This window comes from Vicugna pacos, unplaced genomic scaffold (genome assembly GCF_048564905.1).
Source record: "Vicugna pacos unplaced genomic scaffold, VicPac4 scaffold_21, whole genome shotgun sequence".
Classification (NCBI taxonomy): domain Eukaryota; kingdom Metazoa; phylum Chordata; class Mammalia; order Artiodactyla; family Camelidae; genus Vicugna; species Vicugna pacos.
The window spans coordinates 10,675,961-10,691,189 of NW_027328742.1; the positions used below are offsets into that span (position 1 = coordinate 10,675,961).

Consider the following 15,229-nt stretch of genomic DNA (forward strand, 5'->3'; position numbering starts at 1 on the left):
GTTTCTTGCTATCCATCTCCTAGGCAACTGATCTGATTCCACTCCCCTAAATTCCCTGCCCCTCTTTGAAATTAGGCATGCCTATCAGCCTGAATCCTGAGTGACCATAATGAGCAGAGCACTCTGTCTACCCAACTTGGACATGAGAGGCAGATAAACCCCCATATTTTGGTGTCATTTGTTACCAGCACCTACACTACAATGTCCTGATTGATGTATCCTCATTTTCTGTTAAGAACCTAGCACTCTCTATTCTTCATTTCCCCCTGAAAATACAGTTCCATACTGCTCCCTTTGTACAGTTCGTTAAAATTCCTGCTCACCTCTAACTTTGTGGTGTAATTTTCTCAGCTCTTCTGAGTACCACCTTTGTGCTTCTCACAAGTGTTCACTGGTAATCATCCCCCTAAAATGGGGATAGGGTGGGAAGGAGTTTAAAGTTCTAAAGAAAGTCTATTCTGTCACTTACCTACTGAAAGGTAAATGGCACCAGTCTTCAAAGAGAAACATCTCCATTTCACTCTGTGGCTTGGGAGGTAGGTTCATGGTCTCTCAGATACCATGGTCAGTTTTTACTGTGTAGTGAGTGTTTAGCTGTGAGTAACCTCTTTAAATGTTATTACAGGACTCTAGCTAACAGCTCTGTCGTCATAGTCATTGAGGGTCAAGGTAGAATTCAGCAAGTTAACTCTAGTGTTTACTTAGATTTAAAAACCTAAACTGTGCCATTTTCTTGCTTCTCAACCATAAGCAATTTATATAATCATAGTGTCTCAGTTTCTTCGTATATTCCTGTAACATGGGGATTATACTGGAACGTACATTTGAGGTCAATGGAAATATTAAATAGGGTCACATATTAAAAATTTTGTGGAGTAAAAGTTATCACTAATCCCCCTGAATGTGGTAGCCTGTGCAGAAGATGAATAAAGCACAGACTGTTGCAATGCAGTGTGATGGTTTTTATAATGGCTACAGGTAGAAAGGTATGTGAGCATGGAGGAAGGAGAATTTAATTTTGGCCGAGGGAACCAGAGGAGGCAAGATTTGAATGAAAATCTGAAAATCAAATTTTAATAGGTAGACAAGGAGAATCCTGGCAAGAGGAATATCAAAGCTGTGGTATAATGAGAGCCTGGGCTTAAAGTACAAGGAGAAAGGATCATAAACAGAACCTGGAAAATTAACCAGCAGTAGTTTGACGTGTGTGTGTTTGTGTGTGTGTGTGTGTTTTGTGCTTTAGCTGTTTGTCTTGTGTTTTGGTTTTTATCGTAAGCTACTCTAAATCCTTTTTTCAAGAACGTGAAGTATCAAAACAGACGCTTTTGGACAGTAGTGCTTAGCCCTTAACACCTTTCGTGGGAGTTGTTAGACAGCCTGCTGAAAGTCAGGACAAGAGATGCCTAAAGGGAGGTGGTCCTCGTGGTGGAGGAGGGACACAGGCACAGACAAAGCGTACATTCGGAACAAGGATGGGATCAAAGGTTGAGGGGCTTTTTCTACGTTTAAGTGATTCCTTATAACACTTCCACGTATTGTGCAATGTCTCTCTGCACCATTGAGACACATACCACTTAAGCATTTTTCTTTGTTTACATTAAATACTTCCTCTCATCTTCAGTAATAATGCTGGTGAACTCACAAGCTCTGTATATAATTTTCTAATACACATTAAGAGAAATATGAACATAAAATGACTCCATTGTCACAAAAATCACGTCATTTATCCCACCTGGTTCATTTAACACATTTTGGAGAAAAGTGTTCTTAACCAGTCCCAAGACAAGATCCTGGCTGGAAGATAATGACATTTGTACCAGCCCGGCTATTTCTAGTCATAGTGCTTTTCAGAATCAGCAGATTTCTAAAAAGGAGTTAAGCATACTGAGGGAGCAGAAAGAAAGAGAGAAGTAAAGACTTAAAAGGCAAAACCCATCAGATCTCTGCACAACTGTGAGATACTACGGCACAGAGGATAGGACTGTAAAATCTAGCAGCCACTGCCTGGGTTCAGATTCTCTCTGCTCCTTGCTAACTGGGAGCTGAGCAAAATTCCTTACATTCTTTTTACTCAGTTTTCCCATCTTTAAAAGAAGACTACTCCTCTACCAAAAAGGCACTTGTGAGGAGTAAAAGCTGATGATTGCAGGGTACTCACTAAGGGAAGAATAAATTACTCAAATCACTTTTTAAGGAAAGACTCAAAAATATTACCGTACCTTCTCAAAATGAATACTTCTCTTTTTTTGTTAACTTAAGGGGGAAACCCCACACTACATAATGTCTGACAGTTGCTACATACTTCTAGCTTTTTTCAGTCATGTTTCTGTCACTTTCTTGGGTCCATATCCAACAGCTCTGTGTCCCATTTCTGCTCCTCATCTATCCCCTCTTCAGTCTGCCACAGACTCGGGGACTGACAGTTTTGATGAGGTTCTTACTGCCCAGAAGTGTCTTTGCACCATTATTTTCAATGGCTTTTATAACTGAAACCATCTGCTCCTTTCCCCCCTCTTTTCCTGTTATGTAAAACATTTCTGCAATACAGAGCAGAGAAGAAATGCGGTCCTGGACCACTGTCCTGCGCTGTGCTGTGCGTTAATTTTCAAGCAGCTTGGCTCTGCAGTGCTCATTTCTCCAGGAAAATGGCAAAGTGTTGATGCCTGGAGGGCCTGACTTTGCTTTTTTCTTAATCATAAGTAATTAGAGAAACTGCCACATGTTGTTTTGGATAGTGTTTAAGTTCCGAAATGCTTTGAAAGGGGGGATATCTACAGCCAGATTAAAGATATCCAAAGGCAAATTAGTATCTTCAAAAGCTCAAATGGGTTGATTTGTTACTTCAACCCACTCTACAACACCTGGCTCTGCATAAAATTGAAACTCAGCCTAAGAGAAAAATATGTAATGAGGCACCAAAAAAAAAAAAAAAAAGTCATGGTTCAGTCTCTATGCTGTGCAATTAACTTTGTAGGCAGGAAGGCAGCAACATGTGGGATGAGGCAGGCCATTAAAGCCCCTCAAAATCTCTCTCTTCCACAGTAACCAAAGTGCCCTTTAAGGAATTATTTCTTCCAGTCTTAAAAGCATCTTAATTACTAAAACTCTACTTTTAAACTGAAGGTATCTTCCTTAGATGATACTTCTGCAGGTCCAAGTTTCATTTACTTGTCTCAACATGTCTGCTAGCCAGGAGGGAAACTGTGTTGAAAAATAGGCTTAAAGAGGTTTCTAGGTTGGGGGAGCAGGAGGATAAAGGACAGGCGAGTGGAACAGCTAATAGTGAGTCACCAAAACCCCGAGGTAGACAGGATCTCGGTGAGGGATGGAAATGAAAGATGCTCTAATAGCTACGCACATGCCTTATCCGTGCAGCAGGTGGATGCCTACCTGACAGTTTTTCCTAATGCAGTTACTTACCGTGAACCTGTTGAGACTTTTTTCCTACCCAGCAGTAACCACTGTTAAATTCAATGTATCTAACAAGAGAAACCCTTTAAGATGTTCATGGCATGGAGAATACTTCCAACTCCCCTCCCACTTCAGCACCAGAACACTCCCCGGGAGTTCTGGTCCTGGTCCCATCTGGGCAACATGGCTAGAGGGAGGAGAATCAAAGAGTGAATAGGCAGTTGGGGTTCAGGACATACAGCCCTCAAATAGGACACGTTGGCAAACTGACTGTCTCAAGCTGAAGGAGTCTGGGGAAGTGGTAGAAGCAGAAAAGTCAAAGATCACTTTGATCTCCTAGCTCCTCTTTCCTTCTTCCTTGAAACAGATCATACATCCCCATGTGAGAGAGGCCCTCCCTGCACCCAGAGGAAGGGAGCAAGAATACTAACCAGCAGGTCTTGCTAAGCTTCCCGCAGTTTATTACAATTACCTCACACTTCTCCCACGACCACCCACTCTTCATCAAACCCAGCATGAATATACGAAGTGTTTCTTTGTCACGGAAAACTAATTTAAATGTGTATGCTTTTCTCCTGGTAGTGTCTCTGTCAGTTTAATTTTCTCACCCAGTCATGGACCCTAATAGGATCAAGGAAAGATCTTCTCCCCTACAAGGCTGAAGCAATAACCAGAAAATGCAGAGATCTTTCCAGTTGTATCAGCTTCTCCCATAAATTTCTGACCTAACTCAAAGCAGGTTCCTGTAGCTTCATTGCCAGGGACTGTAGACATTACTAGCCCATGGATTCTCTCAGCTAAGTGTACAGAAAAAAACGACTTGCTCACCTGATCTTTAAGAGAATTCAGCATGCTTACAGAGCTACGTCATAGTGTAATTTTGTACTTACCTTGGATACAAGTAGGATGTTACCACATACTTCATTCTAAAAGGAGCTGGTAAAATCCAAATGTCCCCTCAGCCATGCACTTTCAACCTCTGGATCTTAAAAAGCGATGTCAAGACTCTTTATGACTCTGAATACACACAGCCTCCATCCCCACATAAAGCAATGACAATAAATGATGATGATCAAGAATGTTTAGCATTGCAACAACCAGTAGTATGCCAGTGTCCTTGTCCATGAACTCTGACCTAAAGGACTGGCATTTTCATGGAAAACAGCTTTCTAGGAAAAGCAGATCATTAAGGTGTAAAGTGAACCAGAAAATTGTCTTGAAGAGATGTCCAGCCACCAGTCTATAGCTGAGGATGGGGGAGCAGAAAGCCCCCACTCAATTATTATGTGATCTTGTGCAAATCATTCATGAACTCCAATCCTCAAGTTTCATTGTTGTGAAAAGTGGGAGGTGGACTCAACAAAAGGCTTTCAGTCATCTATGGGGAGCCCTCTACTTTCTGGGAAGTCACCTCAGGGGTTCCTGCAGGGTTGTGGGGGAGAAAGAAGGTGAGTGAGGCTCCAGTCACAGGCCCTGCTCCTCCTACTGCCCTACCCTTACTAGGGAAAGGGCGTCGCAAGTATTAAAACAGCCTCCACAAAGCAGAGCTTCCATCATCAATATCCTTCTCGAAATGGACTCACACTATCCGTAAAGTAAAAGCAACTTCAGTTCTGTAATATTGCACCCTTCTCAGAGCAGTCTGTAAACTAAGGTGAAATTTTAGTTCTGTAATATGGCATCCCCAATTTATTTCCCCCAAATTTCTTTTATTTTTAAGCTGTGCCTTTGTTCATCTATCTTTGTGCCATGAATAACTTATCTGATGATTTCTGCCTTTGAAAATTTTCCCCATTCCTCAAACCCAGGTCAAGAAATACTGATTCCCATGAAACCTTCTCTTTTCCTGTTTTCCCACTTGTTCCCCATTCTTTCCCACCCTTGCCTTTCTGCCCATTGTATCACTCCTTCAGATTTATAAATCTGTGGAAAAGAGTGTGTGTGTGTTTAAGTATGTAAAAGGAGAAAGATTCCTCTAGGAAATAAAAATTTGAGATAGGTATTTATCTTGTGTTTATATTTACACATGCTTGTATGCTCAATAAATGCATACTGAATAGAAAACATTTTTAATAAACATTTCTACAGCTCACATGTGTATGTGAAAAGTCATCGGGACTGGATTAGCTGGAGGTCCTCTCCAGTTCTCAAGCTGTGGCGTTCATGTAAAACGTTAGTCACATATGAACCTGCACATTTATGCAGATGTGCCCGTAGTGACGCATCAGAATGCAGCATTCTTGTAGAGACCGCCTCACACCACCCTTGTTGGTAATGCTTTGGGGATGGCGTTTGGGAAAAATAAGTAACAGAAATGCAGTTATCGTCACTGAATTGTTCTCAGGGGTCGGATAGCTAGAAGGGTGTCCCAGATTGCCCTGGTTCAGCTCTGGACCTCATCTCACCCGAGTGCCTGGCTCTGCAGTATCTCTGCTCTCAAGCAGTCCCTAGAGTCTCCAGGGGATGTTGCACATGTGGTCAGGGTGCACCTCGCCATCTGGGTATTAGGTTGTGTTGCCAGGTCTCCCCTGGAGATCTGCTGTGCCCACTGGGCATTTCAGTGCTCCTTGAGTAGCTGCACTTTGCTGCCAGGGTTCTGTTGAGTCAGCCACCCCAGCTAAGTGCCTGGAAAAACACTGCTCTGCCTGGGGCGGTGACTCCTGGTGCTTCCCAGGGTGCCAAACCAGCACTGTTTTTCTTTCAGTTCTCACAAGTCTTTATGAGACCAATTTGTTTAGTTTCTGACTCTATTCTTTTTGGAAGCACTGAACAATAATTCCTGGGTCCAGGGAAGGGGGAACAAAGCATGCCTTTCCCCTGTCCTGCTCTCTTCTGTCTTGTGTATAATTCCCTGTCCAAAATATAGTATTTGCTCTTGGTCAGAAAAAAAAAAACATGAACAACTATAAAATAACAACCACAACTACAACACAGCCAGAATAAGAGAATAAATAAAATGCATGCTTATCTATCCATGCTAATAGACATATAGATACCCGAAAAGATCAACAGCAGAAAACCCAAATTCTGAATTCCAGGTTTGACTTAGCAGGTTTCCTGTCTACAGAACCTACCTGTCACCAAAGAACTCTTCACTTTACGAACATCTCCCAGTTTCACGGTTCGATTTGTTGGTTTAACTGCCATCTGTTGAACATCATTCTGCCTTCACATCTTACGTTTAACACCCCAAATCACCCTATGAGGTTGAGGTTCTTGTCCTCACGCGTCTCTTTCAAAGTTAACTCAGAGTAACTTTAGTTTGATTTTGCCTATTTTAGCAGCAAACAAGAAGTAGATCTCCAAAAGTTCATTTGCAGGTGTCAGATACTTCCACATTAAGTACATTTTCATGTGCTTTTTATACCATCTCTGCACTATAACCTTTAAATCCAAAATAAGAATGGAGACATACATTGTGATTTCTTTCCATACCTGTCCATATGGCTCAGCCTGACCTGATTTTGGCTTTGACAGGAGTCGGGAAAAAATATCTGTGTGTGGGATGACGAACAGAATTAGAAACAGAGTGACTGATTAAACTATTGATTACCTCCACTGCTTAAACTAACACATTAGACAGTTTAAACCACAGAAACCACACTCAGATAATTAAGTAGAGAACCTGATCCATACCCAGAGGAACACACATAATATAAAAGTACTTGAATCCATTGCAACAGCCTACACAGAGAAGTTCACCCAATCTGATAAAGTTCTCCCAGGAGGTAGCTGAAGAATGGGGCACAAACCAGGCCAAGTATATTCATATTATGAGATTGTCCTTTTCTAAGTTAATTCCCGAGTTTGCATGAGTAGGTTTTATTAGAATAAATTATGGAGATAGAAGAGTTCTATTAAAACCACTTCAGAAACTATAGAAATCTGGGCCAGACAAAAGATGATTTAAAAAAACTAGATTCCATCCCAAGGAGCGATAATAAAGAATCTGCTGAGGACAGAAGTAGTTAAGCTGGAATGAAGAACGGAAAAAGTCTTCACCGTGGAATAGGGCAGAACTTGAAAAGGAAAAGAGGATTCCGGAGGAGAAAACATATGAATAGGTTCAGCTGACTTGCGTATGTGACTGCCAACGTAGGAATTTTTCTCTAGACACTTAAAAGGCGAAAATCCCAGTTCTTTATACTCATTGTCCCCCACGTTATTTGCTGCTCAGTATTCTGTCTCCAGTTTCCCCTGAACTTATCACGCTACTCATTCATTTCTTTAAAAAAAAAAATACCCTTTCCCCCATTTCTCCCCCTTACATATCCAGCTAATCCTAACCTCTCTTCATCTCCCCTGTGATTTCTCTGTTGGAAAATTCCCTTTTCAAAGTTAAACGTCAAATCAAACAGCTTTTGAGCACTCCCAGCCTTTCTTGCTTCTAACTAATAAATAATGAGAGACCCCATCTGACAGCCCACAACCACCACTTAGATCTCTCTTCTGTCATGCCTGTGTCATGTTAAAGATAAATCCATACCTTACTCCTTATTTATCAAAGCAGAGCATTTTTCCTTCCATTGGCTGATAGAAATTTGTCCCAATCTCTCTAGTTTAAAAGTAAGTACAATAAAAGCACAACCAGAAGTTCTGATTCCACCTCCATTCTTGAAAATTTCTGCTGTTAATTCCAGTTTATGAAAAAAAGAGGGTATGTAATAATATACTGTATCGTCTTTTCTCAGAAATGCTCACTCCTTATGGTGTATCTTAAATAAGACAAATTCTTCCTAATAGTCCTGTCATCTTACATTTAAATTCTAAAGCAAACATTACATACTTAAACACTTCATAGTATTATGACGGTTTTATTCCTTCATTCAACAAATACTCACTGAGCACCTACTAAGTGTCAGGTACCATTCTTAGTGATGCTGCAGTGCCCAAAACAAAGACCCTGCCTAAAGGAACTAAAATTCTTCTATTACCCACAATTGTGATTAAAGAATGGAGTCCAGAGGAATAGGTGACCCTCGCAAGTTTAATAAATAGCAAATCAACTTTGGATAATCCAGAAGCCTTAATGCAATGTCTCTGGTAACAAATGTTGAGAGGAGGCATTTATAGCATTCGTTTAAGTTTTCTCTTGATAATTTCCTGCCACAAGTTCTTTATCAGGAAAGAATTGAATACTATATGGAAATATTTAATTCAAAGGTACTGAATCTGTCTACATGCCTAAAACAACCCAATTATCCGAGACAGACTGCAGTCCCACTAGTAGTGGTGGCCAGGATGCCAGCCATGTAGAGAAACTTATTTACTGGATAATTAGGTAAAATTGAATCAAGCAACTAGTAAGAATGTTCATCATGGAATGTGTTTTCAGGCAGAGCCTACTGTAAAAAAGTGGTTTTTCAGGTAATTGCTAACAATGTGAACAGGGAATTATAGGCCTGAATGTGACTCACTGATTGATAGCTGCCACTTGGCCAGCACATCCCTCCTTCTGCCATCAAACAGCCTCATCGAAGGGAAAAAAAATTCACATGTCACTGTACCCTGCGCTACCCCCATGTTTCCCCATTAATATTGTAGCAGCAAGATTTTCTTACCTGTATCAAGAGGGATACAAGCTTTTAGAGTTCTTCAGTGTACATCGTCTTCCTCCTCCTGCTCTGTATCTTCTTCTGCTTGTTCCTCTCCGGCCCAATAGCTCTTGAAGTCTTATTGCTTCTATCACCTACATGCCACTAGAATTCATCCTTTGGTCTCCATCACCACTCTCATGACACAAGTTTTCATAATACTGAACTGATACAGGTATTTCCCAAGTAGTCTCTCACTATATCCTTATTTATCACCTATCCTGAAACTAGAACTGTTTTTTTAGTGGCAAAACCAGTTTTGCTCATCCTCACTGCTTAAAATTCTTAAGGACTGTATGATAAAGTCTGAGGATAATATAATATATAATGTGATAATAATCCTGGCCTATTTTTCAAAGCTTTGTGTGTATGTGTGCATGTGTGCAGTCAACTTCAAACATGCCGAAGTATTTGCAATTGCTCACAATTACCAGTTTTTCTTGCCTCTCGTTAAGAGGCACTCTGTACCTGAAATTCCAGGCCTACATGATGAGTACCTTACACATCAGATCTCATCTAAAATGTAAATCTATTTCTAAAGTTTCTTGTATCAGTCAGCTTAGGCTGTGTATTCCATGGGTAACAAATGACCCTAAATCGTAGAGGCTTATAACAAAACGTTTACATTTTGTATTCATGTTTGTGGTCCGTCATAGGTCAGTTGCAGATGAGGCGTGGCTCAGCTTCAGCATCTAAGAGCATCCCTGAAGGCACACGTACCTCTCCTGTTTGGTCCGTGCCGGTCTCGTCAAAGAGTTAAAATAGGGATGGTGGAACCAGAGGATGGCGGCCCAAGGCTTCTGCTAAGAAGTGGTGCAAGTGAGTTCCACTCATATTTCTCTGTACAAAGTAAGTCATGTGGTCAAATGTAGCATCAATGGAAAAGGAAATATAATCCTCCTTTCAGGGAGAGGCTGGTAGGGAAGAACCTGGTAAGAAGAAAGAGTAAATATTTTAGAAAATGGCCTGCCATATCTCTCTATGGAATGCTACCTTTTTTTTCACTCACGCATTTCCACAGTATGTATTATATATGGTCTGTTTTTTTCCATAGCATAGATATGTGTGTGTAGAGATACATACGTAAGCGCAGTAACTACCACGTGATTATAGATATTTACCTACCAGTTCTAGAGAATAGTGATGGTGATCATCAAAGTGTGTATGTGATCTTCCACACTTAGGATGCTTGCTGTTGAAATGAAGGAACACAGAGCAGGCACAGGGGTCACCATTTTATAGAATCAGGGTTCCATATACATTTCTGCAACTGATCTGAAGCTAAAGAACCTGAGGTTTAGAGATATTTAGTGATTTGCAAACAGTCACAGGGCTTCATAAATTCAGAATTTAGGATTAGAATTCAAATTTCTTACCACCTAGTCCATTTCTGTGTATGGGATGGGAAAAAATACACTTTTTTTAGAAGTTCACCAAAAATGTGTTATCATACTGATATTACACTATCAGAAGTTTGAAAGGTTATTACAGGTTTTCTTATTATGTAATAGTAAAATTATGTAATTTAAATAGTAAAATTACTCATAGCAAAATAGTAAAACACACAGACTCAAATATTTGAGAAACAGCTTGTATTACTGGGCCTTTGCATCTGCGATTGTATTGCTGTGCATCCTTGGTTTTAATAGTGGGACGTAAAATATAATTTCAGTAAGAACAGGGACTTTGTTCCCCCTGTATTCTCAGTGCCTAGAATAATGCCAGCAGTAGGTGTTTAATGCATAGTGTTCAATAACCAAATGAGTCAGATAGGCAGGAGAATGATTTCTGACATCACTGACTGGTCATTTTATACCTCACTTACTTCCAGAAAACACTGAGATAGAATGTTTGCTAATGAAACCGTATCAGCTGTGTCAGAGTCTATTCAATGAAATTCCATACATACAGCTTTGTGAAAAAAGGACTATATATTCAAACAAATTTGGAAATCAATATGTAAGTTGTTCCTTTTTAAGGTTTGTAATAAAAATTTGAGTTTTAGGAATTTTAAGTCTGGCCATGGGGAAACCAATTTAAATGTCTGTGATACAGGTTTTGTCACGCTTGTGCACTGTAGAATCCCTCTCGTAGCTAATGCTTGGAAAAAGCTCCTGTTACACTTTCAGGTGAAATACTTTTGGGGAAACACTGCTGCTTGTCCAGAACTAGTTTGTTAGAACTTTTTTCTTTGGTCATTTCTATGCTGTTAAAGCACAGCTCCATCAAACTGTGACACTCAGGTCACTTTCTTTATAACATTAGCAAGAGAGAGACTATTTCTCTTCTGACTGTCTTTTTCTACTCCCGCTTCTCAGTATCTCTGTCACTGACAGTACCAGACAGGAATTTTGAACTGACTGATACCGTATTTTGTGTGTTGCATTAATATTAAATAAATATTTTACTCAACTCCTGTTATATATCTGGCATTGTTAGGTACTGGGAATATAACAATTAAAAAAAAGAGAATGATACATGATACATGAATTATAAATTCTAATAGAAGGGAGACCAGCAATTTTTAAAAATTAAAATATAAGGTTTGCCAGATAGTTAACTGATGAAGTGCAATAAATTAAATAAGAAGAGGGATGGAAAGTGACATGGCAGGGGGATTGCAATTTTAAATGTGATATTCAAGAAATGCTTCACTGAAGGAGGAGAGAGATAAAGCCCTGAAATTATATGGGGAAAAAGCATTTCAGGCCAAGAGAATAGTAGGTGCAAAGGCCCTGAGGCATGAACCTACTTTCCCGTTTGAAGACTATCAGGGATTTCATTGTGACTGGCATGGACTGATCAAGGAGCGTGGAACAAGTCAAGAGGGAGCATAGGGCCAGGTCCTGTTGCGCTCAGTATGCTATGTAAGAACTTTACCAACTGAAGGAGATAAGAAAGCAAGAGAGTTTTGAGCAGACAGATGAAATGAGCTGACTTAAATTTTACAAACATGATGCTGGCTGCTCAACTGACTAGAGAAGAGAAATAGCAGAATCAGAAAAGCCAGTTGGAGCTATTGCACTAATTCAGTTGAGAGATGGTGGTGGCGGAGACAAAAATATTAGTGGTGGAGAAGGTACGGGAGATATTCTCATTGTGGGATACTGAAGGTAAACCCATGGCACTTGCTTTTAATGTAAAATGTAGCGTATTTAGAGATTTCAAATGCCACTTCAAAGATTTTGGCTGGAATAACAAGACAGTTAGCAGTGCCATTTACTGAGATGGGTGGGGGGGTCAGAAATGTGGTTTTGAACATGCTAAGTATGAGACGGCAATTAGATGAAGCCATCAACTGGGAATTCAATTATTCAAATCTAGGGTTTAATTTAGGTGCGCAAAGTGAAAACACTGATTTCAGAAATGAAAGCAAGCAGATGACATTTAAAGCCACAGCACTGTAAGAGATGGCACAATTCAACTTTGAGAGCACAGAATCATGAGGACCTGGCAGTGGAGACCAAAAGCATGGTCAGTGAGGTGGAAGGAAGGCAGGGGCTTGGGGCAGCCCTGAACCTCTGTGAAGGTTTGTCAAGGGGAAAGAGGGAGTGGTCAACTGTGCTAAATACTGAGGATAGATCATCAGATTCAGTAACTGAGGATTTGCTGGTTATACTGACAAGCTGTTTGAGTAGAATAGTAATAGCAAAAGCCAGATGGAAGTAGGTTCCAGAGACAGGGGATAGGACTTAGACCATAATTATGTTCAACTCTGTGTTGTTTTGTTCTGAACGAGCACAGTGAAGTAGAGTGGTTGCTGGAATGCAATGTATAAGCAAGGTTCTTTAGGTTATTTTTGTTTCTGGATTTATACTATATATATATATATATATTTTTGGTAGTAGAAATTATAGTGTGTAGAAGCTATGCTCCTGTTTTTCCAGTTGAAAGAGAAAATTGAGCACATAAGGGACAGATTTATTGTTGGATCTATGGCCTTGAATAGTTGAAAAAGGAAAGAAAAAAGTGTTTAAGTAAAGAGGCTGCCTTAGGAATACAGAGAGTCCATTTCTGGTAATGAGGGAAAGGTAAGGTTGGTTATGGGTGCAGGGAGGTACATAGATATGCTAGTGGGGGCAGAAAAGATGGCTTTTTAAAAATTTTTAAAGTAGTATAAAAGCAAATCATAAGTTTAGAAGGAGGGGCATGTAGGAAGTTTTTTGTAGGTTTGAGGAGAGGGGAGAAAGTATCAAATAGTTATCTGGGATAATAGAGGAATGAATGGAGCAGGGAAATATAACAGGATTATGTCGCTACACTAAGGAGTAATTCCTGGTTGGCGTCATGAAATTAAAATGAAACTTACCAATACATTTGTGGGGTTTTCAGTAATCAGCTGTTTCATTGATGCAACAATCAGGTGCCTGTAAGTAGGGATTTTCTTAGGGTTGGAATTTTCCAGGTAAGCATGATGAAAGATGAGAAGGGCAAGGATGTGATGGTGATGAGGGAGTAGGCATCTCAGCTGGTTTAAAAATAAGAATGCTGTGGAAGGAGAAGTGAAAAGTAGGTAAGCAGTAATAGATTGTACACCCTGGTTCAGTTAAAGACAAGATGGGATGTGGGTTCTTGAAGGAGTACCAGAGAGGAGAGAGGGTGAGCCCGTCCAGGAACACACACAGCTCTGGAGCTTTAGTCACAAGAAATGAACTTTAGTTCTCCTCCCTGGCACTTCCAGCCTCATCCCCACCATCTGCCTTGATGATACAAGGATGAATCCCATCCTGCCCTTCATCCCTGTCTACATCAGTCTAAGATGCCACTGTCACCCCACACCCCAGACTAACTGTCCTATACATCTCCTGTATAGATGTACGAACTTACATCCCTGGGTTACATGCAGAGCAATAGTTAGGTTGCATCTTTCATACTTTTCTTTTTTCTTCCATATTTCAAAAAATATATATATTCCAGCCTGACAATCCAGAGCGAAGATTTTGATATCTGACTCGGGAATATTTTTCCTCTCATACTCATGTTCCTACTTTCTGCCTTCTTCTAAAAAGGTATTTCATCATTTCACATCATGACCAATTTTTAGAATACAAAGAACAGCAGTAACTGGTTAGACAGTAGTTACAAAAATGTTTGCCTTTAAAAATTTTTCATTTTTATTTTTTCTTAAAAGCCATGGCTCAAAGTATGTTAAAGACAGGCCTGATTTGAATCTAGGCTACGACATGTACCATCTCTGTGACGTTGGATGTGCTTCCCTCAGTTCTCTAATCTGTATAATGGGGACATTGGAAATGCTGAATGAGGCAATGATTATAAAGCACTGAGACAGTACTTGGTACGTATTGAACATAGCTATCTGACATACTAGTAGAGCTAAGTTTTAGTATTTATTTTTGTCATTACTTCTAACCACTATTAAAAATGCATAGTATCTTGAATAGAGATAAATTACTAAAAGCAAGTTTTCCTTAAAAATTAAGTTGTTAAAACTGCTGTTAATTTAGTACACCTATATGACATGCATATTTTACAAAATATCAAGGGTGTAAATCACCACAAGATAGAGGATCTTGTTCTATTTCTTCAATAAGCTAACTGCACGATTTCTGAACAAAATTAAAATTTAGTCTGTAGAACAGTGAACTTCCCTAGGAGGCATGTAAAATATATTTAAAACTTTACTGAAATGTATCATCCTTTCAATATTATAAACGTAAGAAGTATCTAGAAAGGAGCACTTTTGTTGACTTTCTAAAATCAACTACAGTAAAACAGAATGTCTTGGAAATAAATGTAAAGAAAGAGGAATTGTTCTTCCAATCAAATGCAAAAACTGCCTAGTATTTATAGGCATATTTTCTATAAAGTATATTGAAAATACAAAAAAAACAGTTTTAGCTTGCACTTTTCCTCTTTCACTTAGAGCTTTAAAGCCTTCTTACATACCTTTATTCTTTCTTAACTTCTGGCCACATCGCCAATTTGGTTGCCACCCCTACACTATTGTTCCTTTAGACATGCTGCTGTCATGAGATGTATTTCATTAAATGACACAAAGGTTTGGTCTTCTGTGACATGATGCTAATTAGCTGGGCCCCAACGGCAGGTAGAAACCTTCTACATGAGAATGAGCCTCACCTCATTGAATATACTTTTTAATTAATGTTCCATTAGCTGGCTGACAATAATTACATTCCTATCTGATCGTTAGCCCAGGAGTTAAACATTTATTAGGTACCCTCCATCCCTGTTACAACTCTGGC

At 39.7% G+C, this 15,229-nt stretch overlaps 2 long non-coding RNA genes across 6 annotated transcripts in view; one reads left to right on the plus strand and one right to left on the minus strand.

Annotated features, from left to right (window-relative positions):
• The window catches only part of LOC140694471 (uncharacterized), a 473,386-nt gene that overhangs the window by 412,257 nt on the left and 45,900 nt on the right, over nt 1-15,229 (plus strand). For 2 of the 4 annotated variants that reach the window (XR_012070108.1, XR_012070106.1), the window contains exons 2-4: nt 9,662-9,824; nt 10,837-10,964; nt 14,137-14,301. This is a non-coding gene — a long non-coding RNA (uncharacterized lncRNA). The remainder of the gene's footprint in view (nt 1-9,661; nt 9,825-10,836; nt 10,965-14,136; nt 14,302-15,229) is intronic. The other 2 variants (XR_012070109.1, XR_012070107.1) reach the window with 2 other exon arrangements.
• Nucleotides 9,780-15,229, minus strand: part of LOC140694472 (uncharacterized) — a 167,859-nt gene continuing 162,409 nt past the window's right edge. For both annotated transcript variants that reach the window (XR_012070111.1, XR_012070110.1), the window contains exons 2-3: nt 13,315-13,493; nt 9,780-9,934 (exon numbers count right to left, since the gene is read on the minus strand). This is a non-coding gene — a long non-coding RNA (uncharacterized lncRNA). The remainder of the gene's footprint in view (nt 9,935-13,314; nt 13,494-15,229) is intronic.